General features: G+C 38.1%; 1 pseudogene; it reads left to right on the top strand.

Moving 5' to 3' along the window:
• The window catches only part of LOC114288789 (UDP-glucuronate:xylan alpha-glucuronosyltransferase 1-like), a 30030-nt pseudogene extending 12247 nt beyond the window's left edge, over positions 1 to 17783 (top strand).
• Positions 17784 to 21970: the final 4187 nt, after the last annotated feature.

The raw sequence follows: 21970 nt of genomic DNA, 5'->3' as shown, positions 1-21970 counted from the left end.
TTCTGTAAGAAGAAGAAAGAGAAAAACAAACGAAAAATTCTGTAAACAAAATAATTCGAATTTGTCTTAAGATTATTAGAACAATCTTCTGTGTAAAAAATAAATTGAAACTAAATCAAACAAAATAAAATAAATAACTTACATAATTTATTTTACCGAACCGAATGAAAAATAAAAAGATCAAGTCGAGTGTGTGACAGTCTGTCCTTAAGACAGATTCGCCCCGCTACACTACTTACGGACTAATGGCATCTATCCCTTAGGATACAATGATCTTCACAAATTTGTAGTAGCACTCCAAACAACTTTGTCCGGCGAACTAGAACCTGTGTTCTATAACTCTCTGAATTTTTCCTAAAATAATATGAAGAACAATGGATGCTAGAGAGCAAAATGAAGGCAAGGAAAATGAATTTTCGGAATGAGTGACTGCTGGAAAATGCCATGCTATTTATAGACCTGAACAGGTTCAATAATTCAAACTGAACAGGTGGAATTTGAATCCAACAGGTGCATAACAATTTAAACAAATAACTGCTGGGCAGTTTACATCTGTTGAAAAAACTGTAACATATTTGAATCTGTCTGTGCAGAAACTAAATCTGTCCGGGGTTCAACAGATTGGCAACCTGTTTGGACTGTTTAAACCTGTTGCGGAATTTGGATTTGAAAAGAAGCACAAAATTTTGGACAAACAAATTGAATTCAAATTCAAATTACAAAAGTGCAAAATTTAAATTAATTTTTTCCACAAGAAATTTGGAAAAAATTCAAGTAAATTTTGTCCAAAAAATTAATATTAGAATCGACCCGACCCACAACCCATACCCGCGCCTGGCACGGCTCGACCGGCTGGTCAGACGGACGGCGGCGGCGGCGGCACATGTGTGTGGTGGTTTGGGCTAAGGTTTCATATGTCAATAACTCCTCCCTTCTACAAACTTGGGATGCCCCTTGGGGCCCAATCCAAGTATTGTACTCTAGAGATTATATACCCTTAAAAGCTCTCTTAAAGTTTCAATATGGGACAACCCATTTCAAGAAACCTACATTTACTTATTTAAATTTCCCATTCCACGAACCTGAAAACGACGTCAACTTTCCATTCACTCATAAATGGTTTTGACGAACCATTTTCATCGTGTGACTTGCCATGCAGCAAGGAGCACGTCACCTTTTCGGACCCACCCCAAAAGACGTTTGGGGCCCACTCAATTTTGGGCTCAAAGTTGGCCCAAAATAAGCCGTATAAAACCAATTTTTCAATACTTCTTTCCCTTCTTTGATATCTGAACCTGCATTTAACAAGAATAGCAAGTAACATGAATAAAATTTCATATTACAAATTTCATAAGTAACTTTTTATTCATATCCTGGGATGAAATATGATGACTAAATTTGATGAGGTGAATGGATGGGATTGTTGTTGTGAATAGCAACTGGTGCAACCCCATAGACTGCAGGCTACAGTTGAGACTCCAACTCCACCAATGCTTGTTGAGCTTGAATCATGCCTTGCATCTCAGTACGCATAGCATCCATCATCTCCTTCATTTGTATCTATGATTATACTCTATATTGGTTAAATTGCTCTTGAGTTTGCGTCCGGATGAGATGAGTATGTTCTTGTGACTGCCTATATCCATCTGTGAGACCCAGAAAATTCTCTCACATGGATTGCTGAAGAGATCCAACGAAGAGATGAGTTTGACCCCTCTAGATCTACAAGGGTGAACATAGTCAGCGCCACCCAATTGGGGTTTCTAGCCAGGAACACTCCGATGATGATGTTGGTCACTGAATCAAGGAAAGAAGAAGATGTGGAAATGAAGGGGTGTGTATGTGTTCTGTTGGAGAAAGGGATCATACCTTTATTCCTAGGGGTGCCGCCCCTTTTATAGATAGCGGTGTGATATTTACTTGATGGGCTTCCTTATTTGGGATGGGCCCATTGTTAATAAGCTAGTATTTTTTGGGCCACCACAATTGGCCCAAAACTTTCATTGTCTGTGGTAGAAGGAGTGAGAGTTTTTATTGCCGAGCTACGTTGTTCAAATAGATGTTAGGTTTCTTAATAAAGAACATTCTGGATAAATGAATAAAATGTATGAATGAATGACTACATGAATACATGCATGCTTAAATGCATGTATAAATATACGTATGTCTTGAATGTATGTATAGATGTATGTATCTCGTACTCTGAACTCAGAGGCTTTTGTTGATGTCGTTCCATACTGAGCACGAAGGGCGCTCTATATTCAGAGGCTTTCTTGCTCGGCATTGAGAGACTTTTACTGATGGCGTTCCGTGCCGAGCACAGTGGGCGCTCCATATTCGGAGGTTTTCTTGCTCTGCATTTGAAAACTTCTGTTAATGGCGCTCCGTGCCGAGCATGAAGGGCCCTTCGTATTTAGAGGCTTTCTTTTTCCGCATTCGGATACTTTTGTTAATGGCGCTCCGTGCCGAACACAAAAGGCGCTCCTTATTCGGAGTCTTTCTTGCTCCGTATTTAGAGACTTTTGCTGATGGCACTCCGTATCGAGCATGGAAGGCGCTCCGTATTTGGAGGCTTTCTTGCTCCGCATTCCGAGACTTTTGTCTCAATTTTAGACATTGCATGGATACTGAATAGTGCATCCCGTAGTATTGCACCGGTGCAAGGTGCCGGTGTAAGGAATTGCTGAATGGATATTGGAAGCAAATTGCCAATTTATTTAAGTTTTGTTTCTTGTCCAACGTATATTTTCCCCATTATTTTGAATGAAATTTATTAGTCGGAAGGAATTCAGAATTGAGTCTTGCCAAAAATGCTGAAGAGTTAAGTCGAGAACAAATTGTTGAAGCGGATTCTTTACTCCCATTGCTTTGAAATGAAATTTGTTATTCGGAAGGAATTCATAATGATTCTGGCGGTTATATAGTTAGGAAGTCGCAAAATATTTTCTAGTTCTTAAAGTCGGCATCGATCACATTCTAGGCGCGGCGGCAAAAATGTGGTTTGAGCTGCGATATATGGAACTGCATATAAAATCTACAAATTGTTGGTATGGAATTTGCAAAATCAAACCATACGGGTGTGTTCAGAAGGCTCCAAATAGTAGCTTGCTTGTGGCTCAGCTCGGCTTAGTGGCTTGGCAAAAATATAAATGAAGTTGCTGACAAGATTTGAACTCATGCCCTTGTGATGAAGGCTTAACATTTAACCACCTTGCCACCACAGATCCTTGTGTTTGGTTTGTGCAAGTTATGTATTTGAACATCATTGTTATTTGGCAAGTACGGGATGTGACGTAGCCGCGATGCACTAAATAATTTCCTATGTTGGCCAACTCAAGTCGTCTTCTTCAGCAGAATTGTGGCACAACTAGGCAAACTTCGACATGCTCATACGACTTCGTTTTAGCTTCGATTTTGACGCGATTTGTTGTGTTAGACTCATCTCAATAAGTACTTCACACTGGTATGGTCAAAACTTGATTTCGACAACTTCAAAAATGTCAGTATGCTGAAAATTTGGTCTGTTTCGCAACTATTGGCAGACTTCGGTTGAATTTTGGCTCCTGGTTGGTAAGTCTAGACTCCTCTAGTTGACACGAACCTTTTAGTTGGCCAAGTAATTCCTGTTGTATTGCCAAAAAATTGTTCGCATAGAGAAGAATGTAGACCCAATTTGTAGAGAGAGAAAATGGACATGTAAACGCGATCGACAAAGCTTTAGCTGGCCGAAACACTTGGTTCTCGACATTGTAGCTGAGATGATTAAAAATGTATGCATTGCTCATGATGGCTAGCATTGCCAACGAGCTTGAGGACAGAGTTGTAGGACCAAGAGTCGGAAAACAAGCTGTTTTGTGCGAATTTGATAATCGGTGGATAATTCCATTGCTAGAAAAATGAGTCTTGCGACATTGCCAAGTGACCTATGTGGTTTTACCAAAGAATCTTAGTGTAGTCGAGCGGATGAGGTGAACGCCAGTGCTACATGCGATCAGTGGCACTTGTTCGGTGTTGTCTTCTTCTCGGCATTGTAGTTCAGATATTGGTAAGACATAGTTTGAGTACCGAATTGATAAATAGGGGTTAAGGTTGTCATTGAACAGCTGGTTAACGCAGAATGGTTGCCGAGTAGCCTTCTGCAAGTTGCGTTGCCACTAGACTGGGTTACAGAGATGTTGAGTTGTGTTGTAACAATGTTAGGCAGCTTGCGTGAGCTGTAATGATGCCGAGAAGGATTGAAGAGCTGCAAAGTAGCCTTGTACGAAATATGGCACTGTTGAGCAGCTTTGTAGTTTTGCCGAGCAATCTTCTATGAGTTGTGGTACTGCCGAATTGCACATGCATGGGGTTGAGCACCGACTAATTCTTCACAGTGGAGAAATTGTTGAAGTCTAGCAATGTTGTACTCCAAGCAATGAGCTAGGCGTGTATAGACAATGTTGCTCTGCTGAAATGGCCCACCCAAAACCATAATAAATTTTTTGCAGCTGAGATAGGTGGGTAGGCAATTCTTCGGCTTACCGAAACACATTGGTTGGCAACTCATTTTATTCTTTCTTGCCGAAACACTTGGTCAGCTTGTCCTTTTAGTTTTGTCTTTGCTAAGAGCACTTGTTAGATGAGAGAAGTGCCTGAGTGCCAGGAGTTATTTTAAGTTATATTAAATTAATATTTACCCAAGTTCTAAGAATAATTGCTGTAGGTATTTGGGAACGAATAGATGAGCTTGACCCCTCTAGATCTGCAAGAATGAACATAGTTGGCACCACCCAACCGGGGTTGCCGGCCGTGGACACTCTGATGATAAAGTTAGTCACTGAATCAAGAAAAGAAGAAGATGAGGAAATGAATGTGTATGTGTGTGTGTGTTCTGTTGGAGAGAGAGATCATACCTTTATTCCATGGGGTGCCCGCCTTTTATAGATGGGGGTGTGATATTTACTTGATGGGCTTCCTTGTTTGGGCTGGGTCCATTGTTAATAAGCTAGAATTTTTTGGGCCGTCACACCATCTCTAAAGACATCTGTCCGAGAAAGACCCAATACATATGTTCGAATGAAACCGAGTTGTTGAAGGCTTAGAACCTATGTGAAGATCTCCTCATCTATGGCACTGGTTTGCATCAAGAGCATCTTCATTTGTGTCTGCAATTGTTAGTCAGTTATCAATTAATTAACCACCGATAAAATTTATATTAACAAAACTCTACTAAAAAAAGAATGTCTACTAAACATAAAACTACATACCATGACCCCAACAACTCTATTATTACTTGGTATGTCATCCTTCAAGTACCCAGCCATCCACACCTCTAAGCAAGTTGCATGAACTCCATTCTTCTTATTTGTTTGCTACAATTACTATTAAAATTAACTAACAAAATCAAAATATACAATTTCAATTTGTAATATAAAGAAACTATATACTTTTACTCAAACAACTAATAATGGTTTTGTTCCTGTTATGTGATTTATTGTCTTATTTCCCTGAATTTCTTTGTTTTTCGTAATTATTTTCCAATTACATATGAATACAAACACAACATAATTTATTATTAAACAAAATAAACACAAGGTACAAGATAATTTACTTATTTTTTAATACTTGTGCCTTTCGAGTGCCCCAATAATAGACCAAGTTCCGCTAATAATGCTCATGTACCCTTTCGGGTCAAGATACTAGTGGTTTATCTTGTTTGGAGCCAAGAGAGGCTTAAATTACTCACTATCTATGTCGCCTTGGTTAAAGCCAAGATGAGGTTAGAGACCAAACATAGATGTTAGCACCCACTTCTCATGTTATGCCTATTATGATTTGCCAGATGCGAGATCTCATTTAGCGTTTAGAAGGCAAGTAAATAGAGAATTAGGGTTAAGCGCTAGAAAGCGACTTGTGCACTTAAGAATGACTAGACTAAGATCTGTACGATGTATAGAGTATGACATCACTATTTGGAAGAGTAACTCCACTGTGGCATATATTCATACTACATGCACTTATATATTGACCAAGTGATGAGGTGAGAGAATGGATCCATATTTCCTCACCATATGAGTCTTACACATCATTATTGATATGAATTTTACTTCTTTTTTTTTTTTACCATTTGTGACCTTTGACTATGTCATAAGGTAAGGAGTTGATATTAGCTACTTTGGTATGTTTCCTGCAATCAGGTATGATTCAGGATTAAAGGATATTACTCAGAAAGCGGTTAATCCTAAACTAAATGGCATGAGGGTGAATAGAATATCATCAAGTATTACACTTCTATAGTATATTCATTGCCGGCAACTAAAATCGTTTTGTATGGAAGGTGAATTGAGCGTGAATATATTGAATGATATGCTAAGGTTGAACATCCTCTGTTAAGGGTTAGAGATGCTTGGGCCGTTGTAATTGGATGGGTGTAGGTTATACGAGGCACTATTTTTATTTTAGATTGATGTCTCTGTGTTGGCTCTGTTTATGTTTCTAGTACAAAGCTTCCACATGTAGGTGTTCTTAGTGATTGCATGGTTTATTGGCAAATATGAGCTTGTTCGATGTTTGGGTATATTGAGATTGAGATTGAGATATGGCAATGTCATGCAAACCCATGTACGAGTGGGAGATGTTGGAAATCGAATTGAGTTTCAGACTCGACTTTGGTGATGGTGGCATGACCCATGACTACCCATCTAATTTGAATTAGCTTTTTCATTTAATTATCTTTTAAATAGATAATATAGAACTTCCACTAATTGTAATAATGTCCATCAACATATTACAATTAAACCCCTAAAACTAAAGAATTACAATATAGGCCCTTTCTTCTAATTGGACCCCAAAAGCATTTTTCAAAAATATACTTTTATAATTATATATGTACAAATAAAAATATTTTTATGAAAAAGTTACTGGCTGGTTTTCTTTTGGTCCAACGTTAATAGGAAAAATTACTTGAATATACTTTCTCACTTTGAGAATTGTGGATCTCATGTTAAGCACCTACATAAATTAATTACCACTCACATAACCCAACATGTCCATATATAGCTTTTGGTTTGGCGTCACCGATTGATAATATCAAAGTTAAATAAATAGTTAATTAATTTATACTAGCTTCTCAGGTCAAAGGAAAATAAGTGCATTGTAATAGAACTACCTTTTAAACTGACAGTGATCATTCCATAGGTGTTCTCAAAACTGATCATGTTCAGTGCATGTACTTATTACATAGCACCCACCTATTTGCCTAAAGTCATTACCTCAATGATGGAGTTAATCATTCTATCAATTGCGACGCCTAATCAACACCCATAGCCTAGAACATTAATTGGGTCTACAAGGCATCAAAAAATCATAACTTCCATCTTTTGGTTCATTAACCATTAACATGTTTTCCGACAATGTTATCGAAGGAACCTTATGTTCACATCATATGTAACATTAAATATAACATTACCTAGAATAATATTATACAAAAGCACAAAATAAAATGCCAAGCGATTTATTTAATCAGTTAATGAAGTCAACAAATTGGTTTTTGAGGGCACAAATACTAATATTCTCCCAGTTGCACTTAAAACCAATTACACATGTATTTAATACCCATCATCTCCAAATGCTTTTCAAAAAGCTTTTGAGTTAAAGCTTTTGTGAAAGGATCTGCAATATTTTTCAGCTGATGCACTCTTTGCTATTGACATATCTCCTTTATGGATGATATCACGTATCCAGTGAAATCTACGCTCAATGTGCTTTGTCCTTCGATAGGCCCTAGGCTCAATAGCATGTGCAATAGCGTCAGTGTTGTCACAATAAACAATTATAGGAGATTCAATTGTTGGGATAACACCTAGTTCTTGAATGAACTTGCGAATCCAAACAGCTTCCTTTAAAGCTTCACTTGCAGCCACATACTCTACTTCAATTGTAGAATCTGCAGTAGTATCTTGCTTGTAACTTCTCCAACTTATTGCTCCTTTCCAAGAGTAAACACAAATCCAGAAGTTGATTTTCTATCATCAATATCATATTGAAAATCTGAATCGGTGTAACCTTCAAAAATCAAATTTTCACTACCAAACACTAAAAAATAGTGTTTGGTACTTTTCAAATATTTCAAAATGTGTTTCACTGTTGTCTAATGCACTGAACCTAGATTGGATTGGTACTTACTCACAACACTCACTGGGTAACAAATGCCAGGCTTACAAAGCATTGCATACATGAGACTTCCCACTACCGAAGCATAAGGAATATTTCTCACTTTCCACTTTAAATGGAAGTAATTTCGACTCTAAATGAAAGACTCTGATTTTTTTTTTTATGAAAGGATTTTAATGCACATCTTATATTTAGTTAATATATGCCAAATTTTTCGAACAGGTGGAGGTGGATATGGGGTGCATTAGATCCTCGACATACATCAGATTTAGATATTAAAGGAACGAAATTTCAAAGGTCATCAGGACAATATCTGGCAGGAATAATTTCGAGGGAATTGGCATTTTGAATTTCAATAAGAGTGAAATTGATCATTAGAAAGAGCTAATTCCCAAGGTTGAGCACATTTTTCTGGACTTGGACCACGTCTAGAGAAAAGTGACATGGGATTCTTTGTATCTAGATTGGATTGATAAAGAAGAAGAGGAAGAGATTCCTGTTTTCCTAACTTTACCAAAGGTCCAAGTGCCTAGAATTAGAAAACGGCTTGATCTCATTGTTATTAAGCTTTCTTGCAGAGATGAGGGCAATTAGTCTAGAGACATGGCTCATTTGCACTTGTAGCTCGCAACTGCTCAGCTAGCAATAACACCAATCTCGCCAAAGCCAACAATCACCCTTTGCATTTATTATTTGTGACCAAGGGCTTTCCCATACCAAATCTCTTTATTTGCAAGGAACTCGTTTTACGTGAAGGTAATGTTGGAAATTTGGTTTATAAGGATTATTTTGGGCCAACTTTGAGACCAAAATTGAGTGGGCCGCAAACGTCTTTTGGGACGGGTCCGAATAGGTGACGTATTCTTTATCGCATGACAAGTCACAAGGTGAAGACGGTTCGTCAAAATCATTTATGAGTGAATGGGAAGTTGACATCATTTTTGAGTTTGTGGAATGGACATTTAAAGAAGTAAGTGTGGGTTTCCTTGAAATGGGTTGTCCCACATTGAAACTTTAAGAGAGCTTTTGTGTGTATATAAACTATAGATTACAACACTTGGGTTGGGCCCTAAGGGGCACTCCAAGTTTGTAGAAGGAAAGAGTTATGGACAAAATGTACCTTAGCCCAAACCACCACGCGCGTGTGCCGCCGCCGCCATCCGTCCAACCATGCTGGGTGCGGGTCGGTTCTTATATTAATTTTTTCAAAAATTACTTGCTGGAAATTTAATTAAATTCAAATTTGAATTTAATTTATGTCCTAATTTCTTTCCTCATTCGGTCCATGTCCAACAGGTTCAAAAAGAACATAACAGATTCGATTTTGGGTAGTTTCTGAACAGATAAATAACTGCAGCAGTTAATCTGTTAAAATAGTTTGAAGATCTGTTTGAATTCAAACAGCATCTGTTCAAATTCAAAACTACACATGTTCACTTCTTTTGTACCTGTTCGGGTCAGATTAATTTGCCTATATATACCAGCCTTTTCAGCAGTCTTGGACATGGAAAAAACAATCTGAAAAATTCCTTTTTGCTATCCAACTTTGCTCTTTTGGTGCATTATTCTTCATATTAGTTTTAGAATAAAATTAAAGAGAGTATAGAACATAAGGTTTTAGTTCGCCGGACAAATTTGTTTGGAGTGCTACTACAAATTTGTGAAGATCATTGTATCCTGGGAAATAGACACCACATAACCGCAAACATTATAGCGGGGCGAATCTGTCTTAAGGGAAGAGTGTCATACACTCGACTTGGTCTTTAATTATTCATTCGGTTCGGTAAAAATAAATTCGGTACATAATTTATTTTTTTTGTTTGATTTATTTCTTTTTATTTATTTTACACAGAAGATTGTTCTAACAATCTTAAGACAGACTCGAATTATTCTGTTTACAGAATTTTTCATTTGTTTCCCTTTCTCTTTTTTCTTCTTACAGAAATTATTTTCTGTGATTTTACAAAATAATATTCTGGTTGGAAAATAAATAGTAGTAATATACTGTTTGACAAATAGTAGTAATATACTATCTATTTTCTTTGACAACTAGTAATAATATACTAGTGTCATTAACAATTCAGAATATTTATTTGTGAAGTTTGTCAGAAATTAATTTTAATTTTCTTAAATAATTTCTAAGTGTTCATTAATTAAAAATAAATTCATTTTTTTTTTAATTATTGAAGTGTTACAAAAATTTATTTTTCTGTGTGGAATTAATTTGGTTAAATAAAATTTTATTTTATTTCCAAATTAATTGAAAAATAAAAGTTACATTCTTATTTCTTTTATTTTTACAGAATTTAATTCTGTGAATTTGGATTAATTTTCTGTGTAGTATAAATTCTAATTATAATTTTGTGTATAATTTAGAATCCATGGCTATTGAAACTAATTCCCAAACAAGTACTAGTGTGGTGGCTGCAATTGCGCCAATCCCTTCTCTTGTTATGACAGTACTGGTAAATCATGGTGAGAAGCTAGAGAAGTTCTCAGGAACTGATTTTAAAAAATGGCAACAGAAAATGTTGTTCTATCTGACAACTCTGAACTTGGCTCGTTTTCTCCATGAGAATGCTCCTATTTTGAAAGAGGATGAAACTGACCGGCAAGTGGTTGCTGCGGTCGATGCCTGGAAACATGCTAATTTCCTTTGCCGAAACTACGTCTTGAACGGACTTAACAACACATTATACAATGCCTACAGTCCTATCAAAACAGCAAAGGAACTTTGGGAGTCTTTGGAGAAAAAGTATAAAACGGAAGATGCCGGCTCAAAGAAATTTGTAGTTGACAAATTCCTAGACTTTGTGATGGTTGATTCTAAGACTGTGATCAACAAAGTTCAAAATCTCCAACTCATTCTGCATGACATTCACGCAGAAGGCATGTCTCTTAGTGAATCCTTCCAAGTTGCAGGCTTAATTGAGAAATTACCACAAGGTTGGAAGGATTTCAAGAACTACCTCAAACACAAGCACAAAGAAATGTCTTTAGAAGAATTAATTGTGCATTTGAGGATTGAGGAGGACAATTGCAATTCTGAAAAGTGGGCTGGTAAGCATCCTATGGAGTCTAAGGCAAATGTGGTGGAACATGCTCCAAAAGCAAAGAAACGGAAGTTTTCTGGAGAAAGTTCATCACAAGGCTCTAAAGGAGGGGAAATTAAAAAGTACAAGTTTAATGGCAAGTGTTACATCTGTGACAAGAGAGACATCGGGCCAAAGATTGCCGTAGCAAAGGCAAAAGCAAAAGCAATAGAAGAACAAGCAAGAAGCCTGCTGAATCCCATATGACCGAAGTGGACAATATTTCCAATGGTGTAGATGACATCAATCTTTCTGCAGTTGTTTCCGAGGCAAACCTAGTCGGAAATCCTAAAGAATGGTGGGTGGACACTGGTGCTACTCGCTATATCTGTGCTGACAAAAAGATGTTCACAGCTTATTCTACAGTGGAAAACGGTGAACAACTTTTTATGGACAACTCCTCAACTTCCAAAGTTGAAGGAAAAGGAAAGATTGTATTTAAAATGACATCTGGAAAGGAACTCACTCTCAACAATGTGCTGCATGTACCGTACATTTGCAAGAATCTTGTTTCCGGATCTTTGTTGAGCAAGAATGGGTTTAGGCTAGTGTTTGAGAGTGATAAATTTATACTTACTAAGAATGAGATGTATGTAGGAAAATGTTACATATCTGATGGCTTTTTCAAGATGAATGTAATGACCGTTGTACCCTCAGTTATTAATAAAAATACATATTCTTCTTACTTGCTTGAGTCTTCAAATTTATGGCATGGTAGACTTGGACATGTTAATTATGGATCTTTGCATAGATTAATTAATATGGAATGTTTATCTAAATTCGACATTGATTCAAATCATAAATATGAAATTTGCGTTGAGGCAAAATTATCCAAAACTCATTTTCATTCAATTAAAAGAAGTACGGAACCACTTGAATTAATTCATAGTGATATTTGTGATTTTAAATCAATTCAAACTAGAGGTGGGAAGAAATATTTTATCACTTTTGTAGATGACTATACTAGATATAGTTATGTTTATTTAATTCGAACCAATGATGAAGCTTTGGAAACTTTCATTTAATATAAGAATGAAGTTGAAAATCAATTTGGTAAGAAAATCAAAAAACTAAGAAGTGGTAGAGGTGGTGAATATGAATCACCTTTTGGTGAGTTTTGTAAAGAACATAGAATAATTCATCAAACCACCGCTGCTTACTCACCTCAGCAAAATGGAATTGCTGAAAGAAAAAATAGGACTTTAAAAGAAATGATGAATGCCATGTTAATAAGTTCTGGATTACCTCAGAACTTGTGGGGGAAGCAATACTTTCTGCAAATTATATTTTAAATAAAGTACCCTGAAAGAAAGTGAATCAAACACCTTATAAAATGTGGCATGGGAGAGTACCATCCTACAAACACTTAAAAGTATGGGGGTGTTTGGCTAAAGTGGCTATTCTTAGTCCTAAAAAGACTAAGATAGGTCCTAAAACCATTGATTACATTTTCATTAGTTATGCTAAGAATAGTAGTGCATATCGGTTTTTGATTCATAAATCAGAACATTCCGAAATGCATGTAAATAGTATTATTGAATCTTGGAATGCATCTTTCTTTGAACATGTGTTTCCGAATAAGATTAGACATGAGACTAATAATAAGAAAAGATCTTTTGATGCTATTACTAGTAATGAGCAAGAACAAGATCAAGAACAAAAGCAAGATCAAATTGATGAGGAAGAACCTAGGCGTAGTAAACGTACTAGAACCTCAAAATCTTTTGGTCCAGATTTTCTAATATTTTTGTTAGAAAATGAGTCTTTAACTTTTAAAGAGGCTATGTCCAGTACTGAGACTCCTTTATGGAAAGAAGCTGTCAATAGTGAAGTTGAATCCATCTTGCAAAATCACACTTGGGAATTGGTGGACTTACCACCCGGTTGTAAACCTCTTGGGTACAAGTGAATTTTCAAAAGAAAAATGAAAGCGGATGGATCAATTGAAAAATACAAGGCTAGACTTGTGGTCAAAGGATTTAGACAAAAAGAAAGTCTAGATTACTTTGACACATACTCACCAGTTACTAGAATAACATCCATTAGAATGCTAATTGCTATTGCATCTTTGTGCAATCTAGAAATTCATTAAATGGATATGACAATCGTTTTCTTAAATGGTGAGTTAGATGAAGAAATTTACATGGAACAACTAGAAGGTTTTTCTGTTCCAGGAAAAGAAAAGAAAATGTGTAAATTGGTTAAATCATTATATGGTTTAAAACAAGCACCAAAGCAATGGCATGAGAAATTTGACAAGGCAATGATGTCAAATGGATTTAAAATTAATGAGTGTGACAAATGTGTTTATATTAAAAACATAGACAAATGTTATGTCATTGTATGTCTTTATGTAGATGATATACTCATCATAGGTAGTAATAATGAAATGATTAAAACTACCAAGAAAATGTTGAACAAACATTTTGACATGAAAGACATGGGCATTGTTGATGTAATTCTTGGTATGAAAATTACCAAAACATCAGAAGGTTATGCTTTGTCACAATCTCATTACATTGAGAAAATACTTGACAAATTTAGCAAAGATGATGATCATCTTGCTAGAACACCTGTAGATGTTAATTTGTTTCTTTCTAAGAATGTACTAGAAAGTAGTTCTCAATTAGAGTATGCCCAAATTATTGGAAGCTTAATGTACTTGATGAACTGCACTCACCCAGATATAGCTTATGCAGTAAGTAAATTAAGTAGATATACGAATAATCCAGGAGTAGAACACTGGAAAGCTATTATAAGAGTTCTTAGATATCTCTGATTTACTCGTAACATTGGGCTTAATTATACTAGATATCCAGTAGTACTTGAAGGATACTGTGATGAAAATTAGATATCAGATATTAGAGACTCAAAGTCCACCAGTGGGTATGTCTTTACTCTTGGTGGGGCGACTGTATCTTGGAAATCTTCCAAACAGACTTGCATTGCTAGGTGTACTATGGAATCATAATTCATAGCTTTAGACAAAGCAGGGAAAGAAGTAAAATGGCTTCGCCACTTACTTGAAGATATTTCAATGTGGCCAAAACTGGTGCCTGCTATATGTATACATTGTGATAGTCAATCAGCAATAGGTAGAGCACAGAGTCATATGTATAACGGTAAGTCACGACACATTAGTCGTCCACATAACACCGTGAAACAACTACTCTATAATGGAATTATTTCCATTGAATATGTGAAGTCTAAAGATAACATAGTGGATCCACTAACCAAAAGGCTAGCAAGAGAGTTAGTTGAGAATTCATCAAGGGGCATGGGACATAAGCCTATTAAATAAGAGTTACCACAACGGCAACCCAACCTAGTTGACTGGAGATCTCAAGATCTAGGTTCAAAGGGACAACCTAGTTGTGTGTGACTTAGAAGGATCACTAGGGAGTTAAACTCCTACCCATTTCTATGATGAAATAGTGATGTCTACAGCGTTTTAGGTTAAGTAAAATTTTAATGATTCTTATATCTAGGTATACCTAGTTGAGTATGGCAAGATACCCTTCATAAGAATCACCTATGTAAGTGTGAATTGGGCTGGTTCTATGAGATTTATGAAGGGCTATAATTCTCTAGAGCACTCATGAAAGACCAGGTTGTTCAAGACCAAAATGAACACAATAGTGAGAACTAAACTGTGTCTGGGGATATACTATGTGCGTTCTATTATCTTGGTTTACACAGACGGCTGAACAGTTCAAGACATCATGTTCACTGCTTAGCTAGTAAATCCAATAGTGTCTCACAAGGGAAAGTTCAAAGACAAAAGCTACCTATCCTTTGCAGAATATTTCAAATTTTTGTACTCTCTGTAATTAGATCATATTGTTGCATTTTCTCTCCGTCAAATTCCATTCATGTGGGGGATTGAGCCCAAAATTGAGTGGGCCCCAAACGTCTTTTGAGGCGGGTCCGAATAGGTGACGTGTTTCTTGTCGCATGGCAAGTCACACGGTGAAGACGGTTCATCAAAACCATTTATGAGTGAATGGGAAGTTGACGTCGTTTTCGGGTTCGTGGAATGGACATTTAAAGAAGTAAGTGTGGGTTTCCTTGAAATGGGTTGTCTCATATTGAAACTTTAAGAGAGCTTTTGTGTGCATATAAGCTCTAGATTACAACACTTGGGTTGGGCCCCAAGAGGCACCCCAAGTTTGTAGAAGGGAGGAGTTATGGACAAAACGTACCTTAGCCCAAACCACCACATACGCGCGCCGCCGTCCGTTCGTCCGGCCGAGCCATGCCGCGCCGTGTGCGAGTATGGGTTATAGGTCAGGTCAGTTCTTATATTAATTTTTTGGACAAAACTCATTTGAATTTTTTCAAAAATTACTTGCGGGAAAATTTAATTAAATTCAAATTTGAATTTAATTTCTGTCCTAATTTCTTTTCTCATTCGGTCCATGTCTAACAGGTTCAAAAAGACCATAACAGATTCGGTTTTGGGCTGTTTCTGAACAGATAAATAACTGTTGCAATTAATCTGTTAAAACAGTTTGCAGATATGTTTGAATTCAAACAACATCTGTTCAAATTCAAAACTACACCTGTTCACTTCTTTTGTACCTGTTCAGGTTAGATTAATTTGCCTATATATACCAGCCTTTTCCGCAGTCTTTGACATGGAAAAAATAGTTTGAAAAATTCGTTTTTGCTGTCCAACTTTGCTCTTTTGGTGTATTATTATTCATATTAGTTTTAGAATAAAATTAAAGAGAGTATAGAACATAAGGTTCTAGTTCGCCGGACAAATTTGTTTGGGGTGCTATTACAAATTTGTGAAGATCATTGTATCCTGGGAGATAGACGCCACATAACCGTAAGTACCATAGCGAGGCGAATCTGTCTTAAGGACAGAGTGTCACACACTGGACTTTATATTTAATTATTCATTCGGTTCAGTAAAAATAAATTTGGTCCGTAATTTATTTTATTTGTTTGATTTATTTATTTTTATTTATTTTACACAAAAGATTGTTCCAACAGGTAACACGTGGTTATACGAACCAAATTTAAATGCATTGCGAGAAAAAGTCCAGCTACCTGTTGGGTCTTGTCAACTTGCTTTTCTACTCAAACCTAATAAAGGTCAGTTTCCAATCCACTATTTTGAATTGTAAATATTTACAACACCACTATCTGAGACTGCACAAATCTCTTCAATTCATCATTTCTCTCATAAATCAAAATGGGGGGCTTCGGATTCCACTGCTTTGCTTTTCTCACAAAATATGTAGAGGATTGACTTCATGCTGCTGCAAAATGAAACATAAATATTTCTCTTTAATTCAAACCCTTTTTAAGGAATAGAAAGTTTGGAACCTTTTCTGCCAATTTCAAGTGTCATTTATTAGCTAGTGTTAATTTAATACATTCTCTTGAAAGTTGTGGAAGCAGAAAAACAAGAAGTTGAGTCAGAAAGAAAGGTGCATCATCATCGGGAGGCATATGCGACAATCCTGCATTCAGCTCATGTTTATGTATGTGGAGCCATAGTAGCAGCTCAAAGCATCCGCATGGCTGGATCGACCAGGGACCTCATCATACTTGTTGATGACACAATCAGTGAGTACCATAGGAGTGGACTTGAGGCAGCAGGCTGGAAAATCAGGACAATCCAAAGGATAAGAAACCCAAAGGCAGAAAAAGAAGCTTAAAACAAATCAAATTACAGCAAATTCCAATTGTGGAAGCTCATATATTACAACAAAATTATTTTCATCGATGCTTATATGCTTATACTTAGGAACATTGATTTCCTATTTCGTATGCCAGAAATTTCTGCAACAGGAAATAATGGAACGCTTTTTAACTCTGGTGTAATGGTGATAGAGCCATCGAATTGTACGTTCAAGCTTTTAATGGATCACATCAACGAAATTGAATCTTACAATGGTGGAGACCAAGCTACTTGAATGAAATCTTTACATGGTGGCATTGGATTCCAAAACACATGAACTATCTGAAACATTTCTGGGTTGGAGATGATGAAGCAGTGAAGCAAAAGAAAACAAAGCTTTTTGGGGTAGAGCCTCCAATCTAATTCTTTATGTTCTCCATTATCTGGGGTTGAAGCCATGGCTATGCTTCAAGGACTATGATTGCAACTGGAATGTCGATATATTCCATGAGTTTGCAAGCGATGTTGCTCACAACAAGTGGTGGAGAGTGCATGATGCAATGCCACAGCAATTGTAGCAGTTTTGCCTTTTGAAATCGAAACAGAAAGCTCAATTGGAGTGGGACAGAATGCAAGCTGAGAAGGAAAACTACACAGATGGACATTGGAGAAATCAAACTAAGGATTGGCATTTGAACAAGTGCATTGACAATTTATATTCATGGAAGAGCATGTTACACCACCAGGGTGAGACTAATTGGACTGATGATGAATTTTTCAATCCCTCTCCACCTGACATTACTATGACTTCCCTTTCTGGATTGTGAATGCGGTTTCTGTTTTTTCACAACACTATATAGACTTTTTTTTTTCTTTTTCTTCTTCACTTTTTCTTAAATAATGATGCAGAGTAACAAAAATGGATATCTACTCCGTGGAGCCATAGCATAAAGGAGTTTTAAACCAACTTAACATTGAGTGTTTTGAGGCAGTTTCATACATATGTTCGTAGTGGAATTGCTTGTCACTTGCTTTTCTCCTATTTTATATCATGTAACAATTATTAGACAAAACTCGGTAATGTTTGATTGAGGAGATGATTGTTAACTGAACATGCACTACAGGAAATTTTGCAATTATCAATGTCATAAAAGCCACTGTAGGCCATAAAAACGCCATAATATTAGTCACTGATGCAACTGTCGCCTTAGCTTTACAACGTTTTTAAAATGCAGTTAATAGTTATAGGTGGTATTTTTTTAAACGCTGCCATATCTTAACACCCATTATCTTATTTCCGTCACAGTTAACATATGACGCTTTTTTTTTTTTTGTAGAAATATATAAGAACACAGGGCCAAATTGATTGAGAATTTAACTAAGATGAACACAGTTTGAGAATTTCCCGTCTAATACAGAAGAACAAAAACCAAGAATATAGTCCATCAATGGCTCAAATTTGAATTACAAGGCCACATTGAAGCATACAGAGTTTCACTTATTGTGCATGTGCTCAACTATGAACACACAACCAATTTTTTTTTTTGTCATCCCTAATCAGAGAATGCCAATACCTGTTTCATCAAAATAAAAATATAGTGAGTATTCCTATTCAACCTTAAAAGGCCAGCAAATACAGAAATTCCACACACATACAAGCCCCATACAAAATCACATTTAGTAGTGTTCTCTTTCATCTTTCTTATTCAATAGAATTTGCTGCTGACAGTTGACAACAAGTGATTTGCATATATATTTAACACAAATGTTGTTGGTCCAAGTACAAAGTAACAACATAGTTCAGTTTTGAATGCTAAGTTCCAAAACATAATTACTAATAATGAAATTCACGCATTTAGAAAAGAGAGTATTGTCTTCACTTAGCACTGGATCTGTAATACAGTTAACACAAAAAACAATCTGGCAAATATTAAATAACTGAACAAAGAGGGTTGATAAAAGCAACCTTTCACCAATAACTAGAGTTCCAGGAATCCATGATGATTAGGATGCACTGGGAAAGGATATTGAGAGGGTAATTTATATATATAAATTGGGCTGAGCTGGGTAATGGGCCGCTGTGAGCCACAGTAAGAAGGGCGGAGTAAAAAGGGCCTTGGCGTTAGCCCGGTCCCCAAAAGGCCTTGTTGTTATCTCGGTCCAAGAGAGTGTTACAAACAGCCCAGTCACTACACTCAGAGTTAGCCCGGTCGTGGCATGTTGCGGTTAGCTCGGTCAAAACCGTGCTATTTCTTAGCTCGGTCTAAACACACCATGGTTTGTAGAGGAGAAGCCGAGGTAAGAGTAGTGAATGGAAGAAACCAAACTGGCTTTAGTTCGGTCTACTCTGCAACTTAGCATAGCCATGCTTACCTCGGTTATATTGGGATCCGACCATGGTAAAACCATCTCACTTGGTTTAAGCAGTGAGGGGGGTGTTGAAGGATAAGCATTATCTTTCAGGAATGTGATTCCTAGGGGGATTCTGCAGGGAAGAGTAAGAATCCTACTAGGATTATGCCACACAGAACCTATAAAAGCTCATAACATCACCTATGGAGAGGTAACACAACTTTGATTCTCGAATACACAGAGCTTTTGTCTATTTGTCTATTTTGCTGATTTAGGCATCGGAGAGGTATCCGGCACACACCCGCCGGCTAGCTCACATTTGTGTTTTCAGGGAGTAAAGCGACGTCGTACAGAGGAGCGCAGACTTGATCAACAGGATTATATGAGAAGGTTTATTTCTTTCCCGTACAATTGGCGCCGTCTGTGGGAATATCAGACAAAGAAGAAAACCTCTTGATCAAGTTTCCCTCGTTAATTGAATGGCGCACAATGAAGATTTGCCGCAGTCCGCCATCGACGAACAAACCCCGGAGGAGGGTGGGAGGCGAGAAGGATTGCCCTCTATCCCTCCCATGGCGGACTTAGAGCCCCAGCGACAGAATCCCCGGAGGGATACAAGGGGGAGGCGGAACAACAGCCCCCGTCACTCTCGCTCACAAAATCCTGAAAGGCAAAGGCGAAGAATCGACCCTCAAGCTCTGGAGGATCGCGTAAAAGAGCAAGATGAACTAATAAGGAAGATGGCGGTGGACATGAAGGCCATGAAGCGCCACATGAAGGGAAAAGGGGTGGCGACAGGAGAGTGGCACAAAGGAAATACGCCTCCTCGCCACTCAGAAGATCGTGGTAAGCATACCACGCCATCGCAAGCAAAAAGTAGAAGCCTCAGGACAGGCGACACTTAATCAAGGACTTCCAGAACTCGTTACTCCAGGTCTGAGAGAACGAGATCATTGAGGTCTTACACTGAGAGAAGTACCTATCGGCCCTTACATACGCACCAAACATCATCCAGGCAAACGGAGTTGCCTAGATCGTCCGACTTACGAACTATGCTTGAAGAAAGGGCACAACGAAAGGAGGATGCTAGGGCACGCGACCCGCACAGAGTTTCAGCCCTTCAGCGGTTGGCTCCTCGGACACATGGAAGCGTCCAGGTTGGAATGCCAATACCGCACCTTGCCTACGAACCAACAGCTAAAGCATTGGCAAGACTACATAGCTTGCCATTCGTTCCGGCGATTGAGAACGCACCATTACCCTCAGGCTTCATCCGGTCTAAATTTACCACGTACGAAGGGAAGATAGACCCTTACATGCACCTAAGCCACTTTCGCCAGGTCATGGCAGTATACCGGCGAAACGAGGCTTTGATGTGCATCCTATTCCCATCAAGCCTTGGCGACCTAGGTTTAACCTGGTTTGAAAGGCTACCAGAGGGCAGCATAGCCTCCTGGGCGCAATTAGCGGAGGCGTTTGTGACAAGGTTCAGAACGAATACCAAGACGCTAGTAGAGATCGATCAGCTACTCTCCATTGACATGGCTGACAAGGAGACGTTGAGACCCTACAATAGTCGTTATTGGGAGACCTTTAACCAAATAGGAGATTGCCCCACAAATCTCGCCATTGCGCAGTACAAAAGAGGTCTTCCAGTCAGAAACAGATTGAGGGATTCAATTACTATGACTCCACCCCTCACGATGAAAGCCTTGATGGAGAGAGTGCACCAACATATTCGGGTAGAGGAGGATGGCGCCCGTGCCAAGGCAAAATCTGGTGCAACAGCAACACCAGATAAGGAGACCATGACAAAAATCAACACAGTAGAGCGTCCAAGCAAGAATGGACGAGGCAGACGAGACAACGAAGAGGACCGAAATAAAAGATGGCTGCGAGTCCGCACTGCCATTACCATGGTATTCAAGAAACCAATCTACCAAATTCTCAGCGAGATACGCGATGAACCATTCATTAAATGGCCAACTAAATTAGGAAAGGCATAGAAGGACTACGACGAAAGATCTCAGTGCACCTTCCATAAAGAAAATGGGCACCGCACTAAAAACTGCACGCCGTTGAGATAGCATCTGGAGGAGTTAGTGGCAGCTGGTCACCTGGACCGGTACATAGAAGGAGGGATGCAGCCAGCTCCCCAAAACCACGATCACCCAAATAGAACACCGATTGATGCCCCACCTCAAGGCGTGATAAACGTAATACATGGGATATTCGAGCCTAAGTGAGTATGTGAGTGCAGGGGCATGATAAAGAAGGCTGAGCACTTAAGGGAGGTATTGAGTGCATAGCCCACCATTAAAAAAGGGAAAATAGAGGCTACAAATGTCATGTCTTTTTCAGACAAAGACTTGGCAAGGATTTATTTCCCTCACAATGATGCACTGGTCGTCACTCTCCGCGTCAAGGATTACGATGTCAAGTGAATTTTGATCGACCAAGGGAGCTCATGTGAGATAATGTACTACGAAACTTTCAAATAGTTGAAGCTGGAGGACAAAGACTTGGCACCTGCCATATCTCCCCTGATCGGATTCAACTCAATGCCAGAATGGCCAGTTGGCAAGATTATCCTCCCGGTCAGAGCAGGAAGCATGACGAAACAAGTGGAATTCTGGGTATTGAAAGTCCCTTCCACTTACAACATAATCTTGGGAAGGACATGGCTGCATGCCATGCGATCGGTAGCGTCAACCTACCAGCAAGTAATGTGGTTCCCCAA

This window comes from Camellia sinensis, chromosome 1, assembly GCF_055761805.1.
Source record: "Camellia sinensis isolate YWXY chromosome 1, ASM5576180v1, whole genome shotgun sequence".
Lineage (NCBI taxonomy): Eukaryota > Viridiplantae > Streptophyta > Magnoliopsida > Ericales > Theaceae > Camellia > Camellia sinensis.
This window is presented reverse-complemented; position numbering and strand designations above follow the sequence as displayed.